The 17,500-nt window shown below is 42.6% G+C and overlaps 1 protein-coding gene across 2 annotated transcripts in view; it reads left to right on the top strand.

Moving 5' to 3' along the window:
• The window catches only part of LOC139073250 (uncharacterized), a 176,291-nt gene that overhangs the window by 127,432 nt on the left and 31,359 nt on the right, over positions 1-17,500 (top strand). The gene's annotated exons all lie outside the window — the stretch shown is intronic.

Raw genomic sequence — 17,500 nt, 5'->3', positions numbered from 1 at the left:
CCTTGATTTCCAAAGGAAATGCAGAACTTGCTTTCATCAGAAAACATAACTTTGGACCACTCAGCATCAGTCCAGTCCTTTTTGTCCTTGGCCCAGGCGAGACGCTTCTTGCGCTGTTTCTTGTTCAAGAGTGGCTTGACACACGGAATGCGACACCTGAATCCCATGTCTTTCATGAGTCTCCTCGTGGTGGTTCTTGAAGCGCTGACTCCAGCTGCAGTCCACTCTTTGTGGATCTCCCCCACATTTTTGAATGGGTTTGTCGTCACAATTCTCTGCAGGGTGCGGTTATCCCTAGAGCTTGTACACTTTTTTCTACCACATTTTTTCCGTCCCTTCGCCTGTCTGTTAATGTGCTTGGACACAGAGCTCTGCGAACAGCCAGCTTCTTTAGCAATCACCTTTTGTGTCTTGCCCTCCTTGTGCAAGGTGTCAATGATTGTCTTTTGGACAGCTGTTAAGTCAGAAGTCTTCCCCATGATTGTGGTGCCTTCAAAACAAGACTGAGGGACCTTTTAAAGGCCTTTGCAGGTGTTTTGAGTAAATCAGCTGATTAGAGTGGCAGCAGGTGTCTTCTATATTCAGCCTTTTCAGAATATTCTAATTTTTTGAGATACCAAATTTGGAGTTTTCATTAGTTGTCACTTATGAATATCAAATTTAAATGTAATGAACATTGGAAATACATTGGTCTGTGTGCATTGCATGAATATAATGTACAAGTTTCACGTTTTGAATGGAATTACTGAAATATTTTCAACCTTTTGATGATATTCTAATTTACTGGCCAGCACCTGTAGTCTTACAGCAGGAGCCTCTAGACCCAGAAAGGGTGTTAACAAGCTACATCTGATCCTGCAGTGGTACCAAACTGATGACAGGATGCGTGAGTACTTTGCACTAAACCATCCCTCTCAAAATATTGGATATTCTTCTGCATCACAGAGGAAATCTGGAGACATAAACCGAAGCTTAACCAAGGAACATTTCTTCAGACGTGTTTCTGCTGTGACTGAGGCCTGTGATGCTGGAAGGCTGAAGATTATTCCAGAGTGGAGAATGCTAAATGGTTTCCTTGGTAAGTGTTGCTGGTTTTATTTTTATTTTTTAAATTTTTTATTAATGTTCAAATAGCAAAACAATAAGTTCACACTCAGAAAATTGACACAGAATTTCTGATTCAGCAGAGGCAAACACAGCCTGAATGAGCATAAAGCAAGATCAAAACTTAAGATAATGTTTTCATTTTATTAAAAGACTTTCTTTTAAGATTATAGATTGTATAAAATTTATACTGTAATAATTTAGGCTGCGTGTTTATAGTTTGTGTTTGCACCTTTAAAACATGCTTCAGTCCATTCAAATTAATCTATTTATTCTTGAATGTCTTTCCACTATCATGTGATTAATTTGTCAACATTTATAAATGTTGTAAGCTATTGTATTTAGCAGAAAATATTTTTAATTAAATGTAGTGATTAAATGTAAACAGAGCAAATAAGATGAATATATTTGCTCTGTTTACATAGTATAATGACACCTAGGGATGCACCGATCAGGTTTTTTGCTGCCGATCACTGATACCGATATCAAAGAATGCTGATCACCGATACCGATCACCGATACCGATCACGTGGATTGGCCAGAAATTTTCTACAACATTATAATGAGTGCTACAAACGACATAATCTGGGAATAAAGGAAATGTAACCTAATCTAAAATGGTCTGTATTAGGGTTGTCACAGTGTGAAAATTTAACCTCACGGTTATTGTGACTAAAATTACCACGGTTTTCGGCATTATCGCGATATTTTTTTAAACGTGCTACATTTTCACACAATTAAATAAACCCTGTATGTCAGGAAATATTGTCCTCAGTTTGTGTCTAAATTTTGCCTAAAATGTGTTATTTTGTAATTATGTTGTTTATTTGTTTACATTTTTCCCCTTTAGTCTTTAAAATACCAATATTTGCCCATAACTTCTTATTTTATGTCTGTTTGATGTCATCATTTAAAAATATTAGATCAGATGATACTCAGTACTCAAGTAGCCTTCTAATCAGATACTTTTTTACCCTTACTTGAGTAATAAACCCTATATCAGGAAATTATTGTCCTCGGTTTGTGTCCTTCCAGTGAGCTTTGCAGATGTGGGAAAATGTCATCAGGCAGTAATCATTGTTAAATTCATAATTATTCTCGGAGAGAGACCAACTCTTATCTGCCCCTGGGAGCCCCATAATGCATAGCGTCATTTCAACATGGGGGTGTCCGCGACACGGTTTATATGCAGGTAGCGGCGCTGTGGCTGCTTTATATAGCGACTCGTTGTATTCTCCCTCAACCCAAATCCTCGGATCACGCATTTGAGCTAAAACGCTAACGTTAGCTTGCCTTGCGTTGACTGTAGAGTTGTAGGTGATGGTCACGCAGATGTGTCATGAGATTTGAAGCGTTGCTGCCTTTCACAGACACTTTTTCTGCACGTGCTGCAAACAGGATAGCCGTCTTCTATCAACTGTCCCTCGTTATTCTTCAAATATCTAAAAGATGCCCGTACTTCCAACTTTGTCTTCTTTGAGGGATAATAAATGTCCTCCTGAGCGCTGCCGTCTCCTCCTTTGACCATTATTTCAGCTTTAGCTTCAAGAAAGTTTTGGTTGTAAACAACAAAGCGCGCATGTGCCGCCGGCAACTTCAGCAGATGATACGGTGGCTGGTAATGTCACACCCGGTCATGTCTCCCCGTTTAGTTCAGCCTTGTGTCTCGTTGATTACTCCCACCTGCCTCTCGTTTCCCAATCACCTTAGCTCCCAACCCTCCTGTATTTAAACCCTGTCTGTTCTTTGTACTGTGTCGGATCATTGTTTCATTGTCCAGCGTGCTTCAGTATTAAAACCCTTTGAATGTGCTCACCTGTCTGCCTGTTTTCCTGCTCCGCGTTGGATCCTCATCTCATCTCAGCTCCGCTCCTCTCAGCAGCGCGCTGACAGAATGATCCGACCCAAACCCGTTGTGAGGTCCAGCGAGGAGATTCTCCCGTGGGAGCACCTGCTTCAGTGGCTCACTCCGAGCCACCACCCAGCTTCTCCATCGCCTTCCCCTGCTTCAGTTCTGCCTCGCCGAAAACGCCGTCCTCGGCCATCAGCCGCAGCAATCCTCGCTGCTCTCCCGGAACCGGACGAGGGGTCGGACCGGGAGCCGCTTCCGGATCGCTCCAGCTTCGTGGGCACCCGCCTGGCTGTGTGCTCCCCGGGAGTTGGCCCACGGCGTGGGGAGGCATGCCGGGCTCCACCGCAGCGGCTGGTCCCTGGACGGAGCCGCGAGCTCGCTGCAGTTCTGGCTCTGTGCGCCAACTTGGATACGCCCCCAGTCAGACCAGCAGTCCCGTCTCCGGTCCAACCAGCGCCTTCGTCATCTGCAGGCGGAGGAACCACGCCCACAGCCCAGCTGATGGAGCTCCAGGTGGAGCTTGACCGGATCCGCCAGCTCGTCAGCCTCCAGGAGAGTCACCTGGACACTCTATCCTCCCCGAACCGCCAGGGGAGGAGTGAGCCCGTCCACCCAGCGGAGCTCGCTGGTCTCCGGGCTGAACTGGCAAGCAATCAAATCATCCATTTACTGTAATAGCAATCTCTGAGACATGGCTCCAGGAAGGGAGGATATCTATGTTTCAAATTGAAGGATATAATATGTTTTCCACAAGTAGAGATTGCAAAAAAGGTGGGGGTGTGGCTTTGTATATTGATAAAAACTTTCAAAGTAGATTGGTGGGTGATATGACATTAGTTATGGATAACATTATGGAGTGTGTATCTGTGGAAAATACAAATAGAAAAGTCTAAGAATGTGTTAGTCAGTTGTATGTATAGGAAACCAGGATCTTGTGTTGAAATGTTTAAAGAAAAAATAGTTGATATGTATGATGACATAATCAACAGAAAAATGTGTTTTGTCTGTGGGGATTTTAACATTGACCTGTTGAATCCTCAAATGCAAAATGCAAATACAGAGTTTATTAATTCCATGTTTAGTTTGGGACTGTATCCACTAATAACTCGGCCAACTCGAATTACAAAAACTAGTGCGACACTGATCGACAATATTTTTACAAATATTCTTGAATATGATGTGTTAAGTGGTCTTGTAATTACCGATATGTCTGATCATTTACCGGTTTTCACAGTCGTACAAAGGACAACTGTAACTACTCAAAGTGAATCTGTGGTTGTTACAAGGCTAAAAAATCAAGAAGCAGTAAATTCATTTAAAACTGACTTAATGGAACAAAATTGGGAGGAGGTTTATGTGGAAGATGTAAATATGGCTTATGGAAAATTTTTAAATATTATAACTTCTCTTTATGAAAAAACTGCCCTTTGCTTTATAAGGTGGATAAGAATAAATATGCTAAAAAGCCGTGGATAACTAAGGGGATTCAGAAGGCTTGCAGGAAAAAAAATAAGCTGTATAAAGACTTTTTAAAGAAAAGAACGGAGGAAGCAGAACAGAATTACAAGATATACAAGAATAAATTAATAAGTATTATGAGATCTAGTAAAAGAAATTATTATAGCAAATTATTGGAAGGAAATAAATCTAACATTAAAAATACGTGGCGCATATTAAATGATGTAATAAAAAAGGGTAGTGGAACCAATAGTCTTCCAAATATTTTTCTAACAAAAGACAATCAAGAAATTTATCAGTCTAAAGAAATAGCAAATGAATTCAATAAGTATTTTACCGAAATTGGGCCAGATTTGGCAAAGGATATATCAAATACTAAATTAGATGCTGATGCTGTGAATAAAATAACAAATTTAGACAAAACCATATTTATTCAAGGCACAAATGAAAATGAAGTTATAACAGTTGTTAAAACATTTAAAAGTAAAAAGTCAGCAGATTTACATGGATTTGATATGTCGGTTGTAAAAGAAATCATTGAGATTATAGCCAAACCACTTACACATATTTGTAACCAGTCTCTCCAATCAGGAAGATTTCCTGAAAGGATGAAGGTTGCAAAAGTCATTCCTATCTATAAGGCTGGAGACAAACATGACTTTTCTAATTATAGACCAATTTCTATTTTATCTCAGTTCTCCAAAATACTAGAAACAATATTTCATAAAAGATTGTATGACTTTATTGAGCATCATGATATTCTTTCTGAACAGCAATATGGTTTTAGACGTGATCGGACAACTTCTCTGGCAATTGTTGATCTAGTGGAGAAAATATCTGATGCAATTGACAACAAACAATATGCTGTTGGGGTGTTCTTAGACCTGACCAAAGCTTTTGATACTGTTAATCATGACTTATTAATAAAAAAATTGTGTAGATATGGCATCAGGGGTGTGGCCTATGACTGGATTAAGAGTTATTTAGAGAACAGACTCCAATATGTCCACATTAACAACACTGATTCACAGCTACTGACAGTGACCACCGGTATCCCACAGGGGTCAGTGTTGGGTCCCTTGTTGTTTATTCTTTATATTAATGACATATGTTTAGTTTCTAAAACATTGCATTTCATACTATTTGCAGATGATACTAATGTTCTAAGTTTTGGGAAAGATTTAATAACATTAATGGACAAGGTTGAGAAAGAATTAAATGCATTAAAGTGTTGGTTTAACTTAAATAAATTAACTTTAAATTTAAATAAAACAAAATTTATCATATTTACTAATAGAGCAATTACAGTGGATACAAATCTCAAAATAAATAATACAGAAATTGAAAGAGCGAATGAAATAAAATTTCTTGGCGTAACCATAGAAAAAAAGTTAAGTTGGAAACCGCATATTGACTCAATTAAAGCAAAGTTATTGAAATCATTAGCAGTTCTCTATAAAGTTAAAGAATTTTTAGATGAAAAAGCTTTATATCTTTTGTATTGTTCCTTATTTCTGCCTTATTTCATGTATTGTGTTGAAGTGTGGGGAAATACCTACGAAACCCACTTAAAGCCTTTGTTTATAATTCAAAAGAGAGCAATCCGACTTGTAAATAAAGCAGCTTGTAGAGAGCATACACATTTACTTTTTATTCATTTAAAAGTATTAAAGCTAAGAGAATTAGTTACATTAAGAACTGCACAGTTTATGTATAAAGTGATGTATAATTTGATGCCAAAACAAATTCAGGATCTGTTCCAGATCAGAGAGAGTGTTTATGATCTCAGAGGGTATAAAATGTTTAGAAAGCCTAAAGTAAGAACTAAAATGAAACAACTTTGTATTTCTTGTGTTGGGGTTGATGTGTGGAATAAATTAGACCAGGAGCAAAAAGATTGTTCAACAATGGTAAAGTTTAAGGGTATGTTTAAATCAAATGTGATTAAATATTATGAATCAAGTCAATGAAAAAATGCATAAAACATTAAAGGTCTTTTTTTTTTTTTATGAAGCTAGAATGGGGATTTGAATATATTCCCATACATTTCAAACATGATGTAAAAATTATGGAATCGGTACGCTATTCTAAAATTTTGTTTAAGTTCAAAGGGTTTGGGGGGCTGGGCTTATAAGCTTATGCTTCTGCCCGCGCCCATTCTTAGCATTGTGTAAGTTGTGTGTTTGCTTGTAAACCTGCAAATGTTTCTTTGTTATATTATATTGCACTATTGATTTTAATTTCTCATTAATTTCTCATTAAACTTCTCTCTCTCTGAACTGGCCCAGCTCCGTCGAACCCTCAACCTCCAGGAGCTTCAGTTGGACGGGCTGTCCCCCCTGCTCTCACGGCTTCCAGCCCTACCAGTTCCACCACTTCCAGTCCAGCCTGTCCAGGCAGCCCCTCCTGCAGCTGCCTCGCCTCCACTCCAGAGGGCCCAGAAGCAGAAGGGACGGGCTCAGAAGCAGAAGGGATGGGCCCAGAAGCAGACGGTTCCAGTTCTGGCCCCGAAGCGGACGGGTCGGCCCCAGCAGTCGGCGGTCCAGCAGTCGGCGGTCCAGCAGTCGGCGGTCCAGCAGTCGACGCCCCCGAACCAGAAGTCGACGCCCCTGGACCAGAAGTCGACGCCCCCGGACCAGAAGTCGACGCCCCCGGACCAGAAGTCGACGCCCCCGGACCAGAAGTCGACGGTCCAGAAGTCGACGGTCCAGAAGTCGACGGTCCAGAAGTCGACGGTCTAGAAGTCGACGGTCCAGGGCTCTGTGGCCGACGCCCCTGCCAGTCCTGTGGCCGACGCCCCTGCCAGTCCTGTGGCCGACGCCAGTCCTGTGGCCGACGCCTCTTCCTCGTGTTCTGAAGTCGACGCCTCTTCCTCGTGTTCTGAAGTCGACGCCTCTTCCTCGTGTTCTGAAGTCGACGCCTCTTCCTCGTGTTCTGAAGACGACGCCTCTGATGACGTCGCCTGTCCAGAAGTCGACGCCTCTGATGACGTCGCCTGTCCAGAAGTCGACGCCTCTGATGACGTCGCCTGTCCAGAAGTCGACGCCTCTGATGACGTCGTGTCCGAAGTCGTCACCCCTGATGACGACGTGTCCGAAGTCGTCGCCTCCTCCTCTGATGACGACGTGTCCGAAGTCGTCGCCTCCTCCTCTGATGACGACGTGTCCGAAGTCGTCGCCTCCTCCTCTGATGACGACGTGTCCGAAGTCGTCGCCTCCTCCTCTGATGACGACGTGTCCGAAGTCGTCGCCTCCTCCTCTGATGACGTCGCCGCCATGTCCGATGACGTCCCGTCCGATGACGTCCCGTCTGATGACATCGCCTCCTCCTCTGATGACGTCCCGTCTGATGACGTCGCCGCCTCCTCTGATGACGTCGCCGCCACGTCCGATGACGTCCCGTCTGACGACGTCCCCGAAGTCGGCTCGTCCGACGACGTCGCCGCCTCCTCTGATGACGTCCCCGAAGTCGGCTCGTCCGACGACGTCGCCGCCTCCTCTGATGACGTCCCCGAAGTCGGCTCGTCCGACGACGTCGCCGCCTCCTCTGATGACGTCCCCGAAGTCGGCTCGTCCGATGACATCGCCGCTGCCTCGTCTGGGGATGCACTTTGCACTCAAGAGGCCGACGCTCCATCCAGCCCGGCGTCTCCACGGTCTCCGGTTCCGATGGTGGTTTTGAGGGCAACGCCGGCCCAGCCTGCAGTGACTTTGTCGCCGGCCCAGCCTGCAGAGCTCCTCCTCTGCTGCAGGCGCCGGCCTCCAGAGGCCCGTCGCCTCCTCTTCTGCCGCAGGCGCCGGCCTCCAAGGGCCCGTCGCCTCCTCATCTGCCGCAGGCGCCGGCCTCCAAGGGCCCATCGCCTCCTCTTCTGCCGCAGGCGCCGGCCTCCAAGGGCCCGTCGCCTCCTCATCTGCCGCAGGCGCCGGCCTCCAAGGGCCCGTCGCCTCCTCATCTGCCGCAGGCGCCGGCCTCCAAGGGCCCGTCGCCTCCTCATCTGCCGCAGGCGCCGGCCTCCAAGGGCCCGTCGCCTCCTCATCTGCCGCAGGCGCCGGCCTCCAAGGGCCCGTCGCCTCCTCATCTGCCGCAGGCGCCGGCCTCCACGGGCCCGTCGTCTCCTCCTCTGCCTCAGACGCCGGCCCCCAGGGCTCGTCGTCTCCTTCTCTGCCTCAGACGCCGGCCTCCAAGAGCCTGTCGTCGCCTCCTCCTCTACCCCTCTGCTGGTCCCTCTGTTCCTCCGGGCCCTTCCTCCTAGTTCCCCTCCTCCCACCCTGCTCCTCGTTCCTGTGGGCGTCTGGGATCCGCCCCTTGAGGGGGGGGGGGTACTGTCACACCCGGTCATGTCTCCCCGTTTAGTTCAGCCTTGTGTCTCATTGATTACTCCCACCTGCCTCTCGTTTCCCAATCACCTTAGCTCCCAACCCTCCTGTATTTAAACCCTGTCTGTTCTTTGTACTGTGTCAGATCATTGTTTCATTGTCAGGCGTGCTTCAGTATTAAAACCCTTTGAATGTGCTCACCTGTCTGCCTGTTTTCCTGCTCCGCGTTGGATCCTCATCTCATCTCAGCTCCGCTCCTCTCAGGAGCGCGCTGACAGGTAAGGGTCACCGCGCCTACACCGCAGCCACGGTAAACCCACCGAGATAATAGTTTTTTTTAAAAACAAGACGGTTATTATTATTGTCAACTTTTTTTTTTACCGGGGTTTACCGCTACACTGGTTACCGTGACAACCCTACCTGATCGGTCTGCTTTGATCTATTTTGAAAACTCCGATCAAAACCGATAGGGGCGCTATCGGCCGATTACGATCAAATGCTGATCCATCGGTGCATCCCTAATGACACCTAGTGGTTATTTACTGGTACCGCCTTAACATTGACACTCCCAATGGATAAGATGAGGACAATTTATTAGCATTTAATACAGCTGTGTAATGACGTGTAATTAATATCAAAAAATTGTCTGATAGAATGTTTTACATACAAACTACCAATTTGTAACCAAAGACTAGGCTACGTAAAATGTGAATGAACTTTTATAAGTAACTTTGGTAAGTTTCAGATTTCAATTCATTAAATAACATTGATGGAGGGGGGGCCCATAAAATGCAGCCTGCCTAGTGTAGTCCATTTATTTAATCCGGCTCTGCAGACAGAGACTCCCACTCAAGCCTCTCCCTCCCGTAGACCTGCACAAGAATCTATACTCCAAGACCACCCAGTACCAACCCCAACTCCGACACCAGACATTACTTTGAGGACTTTGCCGTCGGACAGAGAGGAGACTTTTTACAACATCACCCAGACGTGTACGCTGTCTTCATGAGTATTGTGCCATTCCAGACATATAACAGCTGGGTAAAGAAATGCAACTGGGAGGGCACAAACGGGAAAATGGCCCTTCCTGAGAATGTGAAAGAGCGGGTACATTCCTTAGTTTCCCAGTGCTTCCCTAACCTGAGTGTGGACCAGTGGTACAAGGTATGCTCTCGCATAAATGAGCGGCTGAGATGTCCACGTAAAGTTGATCCTGAAACACCTCGTCATGGTTTCTTGCAACATGGAATGTGATTAGCGTTTAATTGATAGGCTTTTTTTTCCTCAAATAAAGTATTGGAAAAACATTTGGTTGTATGTCATTGAAATGTCTATTACTGTACTGGAGCCAAATGTCAGCCATGTGTGCCTTCTATCTATCTGTGCATTCACTTATTATTAATTATAGAATTATATACAATCTGGGCATAGAAAGTATTTTTAGGATTTATAGCTTGTTGGCAGCAGGTGTTACACATTACTGGGAAGCTTCAATAGCTATAAATACTGGTTTCCAAATTCTGTTAGCATCTGGGGTTGCTATATAGCTACTGTACCTCTGATGTTAAAGGTATAGCAATCGATCTTTTACTTCCGGGTGGATCACGTCAAACATTGGTCCGCATAACTGTCAATCATTCTGGCGAAGCCTTTGCGTAAGTCCGTCGTACGTGCTCGCCCCTGGGTCATTTTTCTCCTTGCGCATGCGCACTTTTATCTCAACGGGTTCTTATGAAAATGGCTGAGAGTCGCAAGAGAAAAGGTGTCTTCGAAGTCTACGAGAAGAAGAGAAAGGCCTCTGAAGTGAGAAATAAGACCAGAGTGTTTTTGGGAGAGTCTTTTCAACGTTGGCGTTCGCTGAGAGACGGTTGGGCTGTCCACAGACGCTGCGGTTGCCTGTTTTCTGCTCGACAGGTAAGCTAAAGTTCGGCATGCTATTTGGAGGAATGCATTTGAGATTACTGATAGAAGAACTGTATGAAAATAAAACCTGTTTTATATTTGTGTGCACACATCAGCTTCTGAAATATTCTACTGGCCAAACAAAGCGCGTTCTCTGCTGACGTGATTCCAACATGGCAGCGCCCGGTCTGCATGTGAAAAAATAAACAAATGACGAGAGAGCTGTAAACAGAGGAAATGCTTCTACTTGTTTTATTGTTGATAAGTCGCTGCAATCGTCATTTCAAGTTTCGGAAAGTATGAGTACGGTGGCTGCAAAGACAGAGCAGTCTAGGATTTTATTCCTATCTACCCAAACAGATGTGCTTTACTGACACAGAGTCCTTACGACCGTTCCGCCATCTTCATCCTGAATCCTTCGAGAGTGTAGTGTCAGCTGATCGATCCGCAAAGCACCGTTTAGTTTATTTATTTATTTTTTTACATGCGGACAGGGGGCTACTGTACCCCTGATGTTAAAGGTATAGCAATCGATCTTTTACATCCGGGTGGATCACATCAACCATTGGTCCACATAACTGTAATTAATCTGAACACATCTTTGAGCGGAGACATGCATCATGTACCAGGATAATGCCAGTCTGTTTTCTTCTTTCTTCTTCTTGTTGTTCCTTCTTGTTTGTTCTTGTTCCTTTTTCTTATTGTTCCTTCTTGTTTCTTCTTCTTCTTGTTTCTTCTTGTTTCTTCTTTCTTCAACAAGAAGAAGGAAGAAGAAGAAACAAGTAGGAACAAGAAGAAGAAACAAGAAACGAAGAAGAAAGAAGAAAAAAGAAGTTACAAGAAGGAACAAGAAGACGGAACAAGAAGAAGAAGGAACAATGAGGAACAAGAAGAAGAAGGAACAAGAAGAAAGAATAAACAAGAAGAAACAACAAGAAGAAGAAACAAGAAGGAACAAAAAGGAACAAGGTTATAGGTTATATTGTCCTTGGGTAGGTCAGGTTTTTCACTCAAATTTTAATTCGAAAGCTAGAGGAGTGGCCATTCTCATCAATAAGAATGTTCAATTCTCTTCGACCAATGTTATCGCTGATGGGAATGGTAGATACATCATTGTTGCTGGCACCCTAATGCAGAAAAAGGTTTTGTTGGTAAACGTATTTGCCCCGAATTTTGATGATGCTTAATTCGCTAATAGATTGCTGAGTAACATCCCCTTTCTGAATACACATTTGCTTATTTTTGGTGGTGATCTGAATTGTGTTTTTGTTCCAAGCTTGGATCATTCTGGTCCTCGTAATTGGACTCCATCCATGAAACAGAATGATCTTGTTGATCCATGGAGACTTCGCAATCCTACAATCAAAAATTTTTCGTTTTTCTCCCAGGTCCACCAATCTTATTCCAGAATTGATTATTTTTTCATCGACAGAACTCTCAATTCATGTGTTAATAATTCCGACTATTCTGGTATTGTAATATCTGATCACTCTCCTCTGCTATTGGATGTTCAACTCTCTACCTATAAACGTAGTCCTCCACTTTGGAGATTTAATTCTCTCCTTCTGGCGGATAAAGAATGTTGTGAATTTATTTCAAGCTCTATTGAGGAGTTCTTGTTCTTCAATCGGGATGATTCTGTTTCATATTCTCTGCTGTGGGAGACTCTTAAATGCTATTTGAGAGGTCAAATTATTTCATATTCTGTCCGTGCTAATAAAAAGATTAATGCCAGGCTTAAAGAACTTACGGCTGCAATTAGTAACTTTGATCAAAGTTATGTACTGAACCCTTCTCCAGAATTACTGAAGCAGCGCCTTGATTTGCAAGCAGAATTTGATCTTATGTCAACCAAAGAGGCTGAGCACTTATTACTACGCAGTCGTGGCTCATATTATGAATACGGTGACAAGGCTAATCGCTTGTTGGCACATCAGTTACGACGTCAGGCCTCCTCGCGTGTGATACCCAGTATTAAAAACTCTTATGACAATATTACTACAGATCCCTTGGAAATTAATTCTACCTTTAAAACATTTTACTCTTTGTTGTACAAGTCAGAATTTCCAAAGGATAAAGCTAAAATGAATGAATTTCTTCAGACTCTTTCAAACCCTGTTATTGGTACTGATAAGGCCGGGCAATTGGACTCCCCATTATCTGCTGAAGAAGTATTAAAAGCTATTAAAGCTATGCAGTCTAATAAAGCCCCAGGCCCGGATGGGTTTTGTATTGAATTTTATAAAACACTTATTGGTAAACTGGCACCATTGCTTTTGTCTGTGTTTAACGAGTCCTTGGAATCAGGTTCATTACCACCTAGTTTCACACAGGCCACCATAGCGCTCCTTATCAAAAATGACAAGGACCCAACTTCCTGTGGTTCCTACAGGCCATTATCTCTGCTTAATGCCGATGCAAAGGTATTGGCTAAAGTAATTGCGTCTTGCCTTGAGGATGTGCTTCCTCAAATTATATCTGAAGAGCAGAACGGCTTTATAAAGGGACGGCAATTGTTTTTTAATACCCGTACACTCTTTAACGTTATTTACTCAAAGCATCTATCTCAACTTCCTGAACTTGTGATTTCTTTAGATGCTGAAAAGGCTTTCGATAGGGTGGAGTGGGAATACTTGTTTGCAGTTTTGGAGAAATTTGGTTTTGGTGATAAATTCACTTGCTGGATTAAGCTTCTTTATTCATCCCCTAAAGCCAGTGTTCATACTAATGATGTTTACTCTGATTATTTAGCTCTGGGTCGTGGTTGTCGTCAAGATTGCCCTTTGTCATCTTTACTTTTTGCCATTGCCATCGAGCCGCTGTCCATTACATTAAGATCTTCTTCTGTATTCAAGGGAATCATCCGTAATTACGCATAAAGTATCATTGTATGCTGATGACTTGTTATTATATATGACTGACCCTGCTCGCTCCATCCCTGCTGTTTTAAGTACTCTGGAGAACTTCAGCTCGTTTTCAGGTTATAAATTAAATTTAGGGAAAAGTGGGTGTTTTCCTGTTAATATGGCAGCACGTCAACTTCAACAGTCCGATCTACCCTTTCGTCTCAGTCCCTCTGGGTTTAAGTACTTAGGGATTAACGTGACTCGCTCTCTATCTGGCCTTAAATCAGCAAATTTATCTCCTCTTATATCTAGGATCACATCTGATATTCAAAGATGGGGTAATCTCCCCCTTTCTTTAATCGGTAAGATTAATGTTGTTAAAATGAACATCTTACCAAAATTTTTATTTTTATTTCAGTCAATTCCCTTATTTTTGCCGAAACATTTCTTTGTTTCACTGGACAAGATTATTGGTCCTTTCATTTGGGGAGGGAAGCCGCCTAGGGTTTCTAAAACTTTGCTGCAGCAATGCAGATTTAGTGGAGGACTTGCATTACCTAATTTTCTAGCTTACTACTGGGCCGCTCACATCCATAAACTTTGCTACTGGCTAAAATCTTCTGGTTCCTCGTGGCGTAAATTGGAGCTATCATCATGTAAGGGCTCTTCTTTACCAGCTTTGCTCTATTCCTCTTTACCCGTAAAACCCTCTCTGTATACTGATAATCTGGTGGTTCTTAACACACTCAAAATCTGGTTTCAGTTTAGACGACACTTTCATTTTGTAATGCCATCCTCCTCGGGTCCTCTAACCGACAATCATTTGTTTCCTCCTTCACTTTTGGACTCGACATTCTCAGTGTGGTGTGACAAGGGTATAGAACAGTTTAAACATGTATATGTGGATGGTGTGTTCGATAGTTTTCCCAATTTGTCTTCTCGTTATAATCTCCCTATTACCCATTTGTTTCGCTATTTTCAAATTCGAAATTTTGATGCCAAGTGTTTCCCAAATTTCCCCTCTTTACCTCCAGAACAGCGGTTGGAAACTACGTTATCTTTTATTCCTCATCACAGAGGAACCATTTCGAAACTCTATGATGTTATTCTGTCTTTTAGTAACCACTCTAAGGTTAAGCTTAGGGGTATATGGGAAGGAGAACTAGGAATTGGAATACATGAGGAGTCTTGGGAACAGGCTATAGCAAGGGTACGATCTTCCACCTCCTGCGCTCGTCTTGGACTTACTCAATTTAAGGTTATTCATAGGGTGCATTTCTCTAAGTCTAGACTTTCTGAATTGTATCCAGAAGTGGAAAATAAATGTGATAAATGCCAGGGTTCTCCTTGTCACCTTCGCCACATGTTTTTTTTTTTTGTGTGTCCTGAGCTAAAAAGTTTCTGGACAGGGTATTTTGCTATTATGTCAACTGTTCTTGGGGTAACTCTTCATCCTTGTCCTCCGATTGCAGTATTCGGGATTCCTGACCGCTCACTTATACTGGACTCCACACAAAAGGATATTATTGCCTTCACATCCCTATTAGCGAGACGTCTAACATTGTTGCATTGGAAGTCTGCTAAGTGTCCTACTGTTTCCCAATTGCTTAAAGATGTCATGTTTTTTTTTTAAAATTGAAAAAATCAAATATAAGTTGAGAGGTTGCACGGCCAAATTTTTTCACAAGTGGCAACCCTTTATCTCTTATTTTACTAGTCTAGAGGTATTACCTGTTTAAATGTACTTCTGTTATTGTTATATTCCGATAATATGTTTGATGGTTGTGTTGATCTGTGTGGGACGGGGGGTGGGGGTGGGGGGGTCTTTGTTTTGGGATGTTTTTGTGTTTAGTTGTCTTGTTTTTTTTTTTTGGTTTTTTTTTTGTTATTTACCTAGAAAAATGAAGAAAGGTTAATTGTATTTTGGTAATTGCAAGTACTGTTGTTTTCTTCTTTCAATAAAAATGTTTTTTTTTTTAAAAAAAAGGTAGTTTGATCCTGTTCACCTTTGCCAGAGTCCAGCTCCGAGCCTCCGTAGGCCAGCAGCCTCCGTAGCTGAGTGGCTGCTGTAGTAAAGGGAGACCAGATTACCCGCAAATAGAAACACTGTCCCACGTTGCTGACAGTTTTCCGTTTCATGTTTAAATCTTAAATTAAACTGTTTGTGAAGAGAAAGCAGTGGCTGTTAATCCAGCAAGGACGTGGGATTTTATGCAGGAGCGCGCGCCGCGCATGAACCACACCAAAAGAAGGAAAGACAGAGCGTGCAGAGGTAAGACTGTCATGACCCTGCCATGCCCTGACCTGCATGCACCATCATTCATCTCATCAGCCTTCATTCATCACACCTAGTCCCCTCATCAAGTGCTGTAAGCAGACTCCAAGGGCAGCATGTTGATATGTGACGTTACTATTGTCTAACATCATTTTTTTGAAAAATAACCAACAAGGTGTGACCAACACAGAAGGAAGACACTGAGAGAAAAGCAGTGTTGTGACCACAGGTAAACATCTGTTGAATGTCAGCAAAAACAAGCCCTGAAGTCCTATGAATCCATGATAACAGACGTGCACGTTAGTCAAACTTTGTTGTGGCCTTATATGATGCTTGGAAGTGTTCTTTTTGTTTTTTAAGGGATAGTGAAAATGATGTTGAAAAAATCAAAAAGTTAATTATTGTGCATTTAATGGAGGTGTAAGAAACCCTAGTCCTGGAGAGCTGCTACCCAGCATGTTTAGAGGCTACACAGCATTAACACACCTGATGATAATCAGCAGGTGATTAACGCCTCTGTAGAGCCTCATGAGCTGCTGAACAAGTGAATCAAATGTGTTGAAGCAAGGAAACCTCTAAAATGTGCTAGAGGCTCTCCAGGACCAGGGTTCCCTACCCCTGCTTTTATGTGTGAGTGACTGGATGAATGACTTTAGAGCAGCGGTTCACAACTTTTTTCCCACAAGCACCCTCTTGTTTGTGTCCAACATGAGCCAAGCACCTTACAACCACAATCCCTACGCACACACACACACATCAAAAGTGAATGATTCTACATTTTATACTGTACATCCATAAGGGGTTGTAACTCTAATACACAGTGTTAATTGTACAATTGTTTGTGTCCTGAGCAATTTATAAATTTAATTTTTTAAAAATATCATCTTTAGAGCCTCACAACTTCATCACAGGCACAGGTGTGTGGACCCCCTGCAATCTTGTGGAGAACCCATTAGGGTGCCAGGACCCAGGGTTGGGAAACACTGCTATATACGGTTTAATGAAAATAGAAGCCATTTACTGTTTGCCCCTCTAGTCATTTATTTGGTAGTACCTATGTAAAAAAAGATCCATTCCATCAATATGTGACATGAGAAGATCTAAACACGTGTACTGATAATACCAATGACGTAAATTTTAACTGATCATTTGTAGTAAAGATTAACAGTTCAGGCATGAAATTGATCACAAATATTGTAATGAAGTGCTCTGTAACAAAGGTTATGTGGATGCATTTCTTTGTCCTTGTTAGATTCAACGTGGAAGTTGTTCAACATGGTTTCACACGCTCTGCCTTGGAATGACTGCCTTCCAGATGCCAAGCAAAAAGACACCTTGGTGTTGTGACGGTGCAAACAGCAGCATGTAAACAACATGTAGGTGTTTGGTTGGAAGTGTAAACATGGAGTTGTACTGGACAAGACAGCACAACTTCAAATTTATGAGCCGAGGACTTGGTTGTCCTTTGTTTACATAAGAATGATGATGATGCACATTAAGGAAAGCAGTGCAAATGTTTCTTTCATATGCAAAGTACTTGTATTTTGGAATGGATAATTTATTATTTACAATTAGTTTCATTGTTCTCTATGTTACTTTTTTACTCATATCTGTCAAGTACTTGTATGTGTGTGAGAGAGGCCTATATGCGGATCTTTGTTTTTTAAGTCTTAACACTGAGGTGTACTCTACACCACAGCATGACTTAAATGTTGTGAGACTATTAATTTACTCTGTCTACATCATC

The sequence above is a fragment of the Nothobranchius furzeri genome, chromosome 11, assembly GCF_043380555.1.
Source record: "Nothobranchius furzeri strain GRZ-AD chromosome 11, NfurGRZ-RIMD1, whole genome shotgun sequence".
NCBI lineage: Eukaryota > Metazoa > Chordata > Actinopteri > Cyprinodontiformes > Nothobranchiidae > Nothobranchius > Nothobranchius furzeri.
The sequence above is the reverse complement of the archived record's forward strand: the minus strand, read 5'-3'. Positions and strand labels throughout refer to the sequence as shown.